Here is a 3,201-nt window from a genome sequence, read left to right on the forward strand (position 1 = left end):
GGTCATATCAACAGTGTGCTTAACCTTTCAGCACCATTTTGTGTTTCTATACTCATTCTTTTTATATTTGTTGATTTTATACAGCTTCAGAAACTTTTGTAGGGGATTACAATAGTGAAGAATGTGGGCACTAATCTTCTGATTGCCATAGAACCTCCTTAATGTCAAAGAAAATAGTCTAATCGTACACAAATCTCAAGGTAAAGATGTGTCCCAGTGTTGAAGGGGTTAACTTTACAAACTCAAGAAGAACAGAAGCCGAGTCTTGTAACTGTTATATGAAGTACTAATCCTTTACCATCATGCCAACGCCAAACCAATCATATACTTTACCTTAATAGCCATAGAAGAACAGGAATAGAGCCTTGTAATTCCAATATGAGGTAATAATCTCTATATTATCATCATATTCTGGTCACATCACCACACTACTTAACTATTACTTCACTAAGAATAAGAACGAAGCCTTGCCTAAAATGTTTACCCACCATGCTGAGAGTGATTATAAACATAGCACTTATTTAGGTTGTGGTGTGGATGCCTGAGCGGAGGGGCGGGGCAGGGTAACATAAAAAGTGCACTAGAATGAGACTCCCATTGGCGTCCCACACGGCGTCACCATTGCTAATTATCCATCATTAAAAGAAAAAACGAGTACAGTCGAAGGTGGATTATGAAGACAATTTATTTATCTGAACATTTTCGCCCCCAGCCATTTCCCTCTCAGAAGACCAATTTTTTTGTCCTCCCGAGATTTCCCCTAACGTCAATTTTTTTTCCTCGTTACCGCCCTATCCCCTTCTACTCCTTGCACCGTCCTCTTTCACCTCCTTCGGTTTTTTCTTCCTTTCACCTCTCCATCTCCACTTCTCAGTCCTCTTACCTTGCCCCTCTCGCATCCGATCCACCCTCTTCCGCCCTTCCCTAACCAACTTTCCTTTTTCATTTATGTACATCCCTCCCACCCCGCAACTTCAAACAGATTCACTCATAATTCCCGGAGGTGACAGTAAAGGCAGAGGAGGGGTGAGATGGGAAGGAAGAGAGAATAGACAAGAGGTATTTTGGCCCTTAAGGCTATATTGAGTGAGACATTTGGGGCCTAACACTGCTGGTGGCGAAAGAGGAAGAAGAGGAGAGGATGATGGTTCTGGGGATGGAAAGGAAGGAGAGAGTGAAAGAAAGGAAAGGAGGAGGCAGAGTGCACGTCAGAATATTGCAAGGTAAACTATATCAATGTTCACTGTGTTTAAAGTAATAGTAGTAGTAGTAGTAGTAGTAGTAGTAGTAGTAGTAGTAGTAGTAGTAGTAGTAGTAGTAGTAGTAGTAGTAGTAGTAGTAGTAGTGGTGGTAGTAGTGGTGGTGGTGGTAGTGGTAGCAGTGGTAGTAGTGGTGGTGGTGGTGGTGGTAGTGGTAGTGGTAGTGGTAGTAGTAATAGTGGTAGTAGTGGTGGTGGTGGTGGTGGTGCAGCAGTGGTATAGTAGTAGCTGTAGTTGTTGTAGTAGTAGTAGTAGTAGTAGTAGTAGTAGTAGTAGTAGTAGTAGTAGTAGTAGTAGTAGTAGTAGTAGTAGTAGTAGTAGTAATAGAAGTAGTAATAGCAGCAGTAGTAATAGTAGTATAAAGAGAAAAGAAGACGAAATTATGCATCACAAATCATACGGAACTAAAAGCATTATGATGGAAATTCTCTCTCTCTCTCTCTCTCTCTCTCTCTCTCTCTCTCTCTCTCTCTCTCTCTTGGTAAGGGGAAGGATGACAAATGGTCCATGGCTGTTTTTTAGGCAGACCTTGGGAGGAGGTATGGTTGGAAGGACGCAACCAAGTGAGGAATGGAGGAAAGAGAAAGAAGGAACAGTGGAAAGAAAAATAAAAAACGAAAAGAAAGGAAATCTGCAACTCCGTCATTCTTCCCTTCCTTTTCCTCTTCTTCCTGTATTCCACTGTCTCTGTGTCTAAAAGCAACAATATATTTTACCTTGAAAGAAACAGAAAAGACGATCAGAAAACAAGGTTACTTGAGTCTGTGTGTGTGTGTGTGTGTGTGTGTGTGTGTGTGTGTGTGTGTGTGTGTGTGTGTGTGTGTGTGTGTGTGTGTGTGCGTGTGCTGATCTATATTTATTCTCTCTTTTATCTGTCTCAAGGCCACACCCACAGCTTGCCCATAAGAGCATCTCTCCCACGGTGCAGGCTGCCCACCAACCGACTTCCATGGAACGCACCCCTGCCGCTTCTTCTAGGGCGTCAAGCTTATTATGTAACCCCTCGAGTCAGTCCTTCTGAAGAGGCTCAAGGGGCGAAGAGCCTCAAAGGTGGAGAGAGAGAGAGAGAGAGAGAGAGAGAGAGAGAGAGAGAGAGAGAGAGAGAGAGAGAGAGAGAGAGAGAGAGAGAGAGAGAGAGAGAGAGAGAGAGAGAAGAGAGAGTGGCATGTTTGAAGGTCAAGTGCGCACGAAGAATACTAGAAAAAAAAAGGAAAAATAATCAAGGACTCGTAAGATTGATGAGCCAAATTACTATGCATTAAAAAGAAAAACAAAAAGAAGATATATGTATTCCGATAGCGTGGTGGCGTCTTAGGGCGAATGTTGCGGCACTCGATGATATACGTACTTGACGGGTAGGAACTGATTAAGGTCTCTTGAGGAAAGGAAGAGGCGGCGCTCCAGGAAAACACCCGTTGGCGACGAGAAGGGCGCTGGAGAAGAAAGGAGACCAGAAGGAGATGGCTGGCAATGAGACGGAAGGAAGTAGGAGAAGAAAGAGATGGTTGATGATGAGGTGAAAGAAAAATGGAGAAAGAGAAGAGGGTTGGTGACAAAGAGGAGGATGAAGAGAAATGGATAAAAGAAAGAGGAGAGAGAGGAGGAGGAAAAGAAGGATAGGAGAAGAAAGAGGAAATGATTACCGATGAAAAGGAAAGAAATGGTTAGCGATGAGAAGTAGAAAAGAGAATAAAGAGATGATAAATATGAGAAGGAACACGAAAGGAGAAGAAAGAGGAAGAGGAGGAGGAGGAGATAAATGCGATGAAGAAAGGAAAAGAGAGAGTAACATTTGGTCATGAAATAGAAGGAAAAAAAAGACAGTAAACAGTGATAAAAAAAAATAAAGAATATAGAAAAGATTGTAGATAATGATGCATAAAAAAAAGTGAAACAATATGTTAACGCAGGCGATGTAAAGAATAATAAAGATGGAGGACAA

The sequence above is a fragment of the Portunus trituberculatus genome, chromosome 37, assembly GCF_017591435.1.
Source record: "Portunus trituberculatus isolate SZX2019 chromosome 37, ASM1759143v1, whole genome shotgun sequence".
Taxonomy (NCBI): Eukaryota; Metazoa; Arthropoda; class Malacostraca; order Decapoda; family Portunidae; genus Portunus; species Portunus trituberculatus.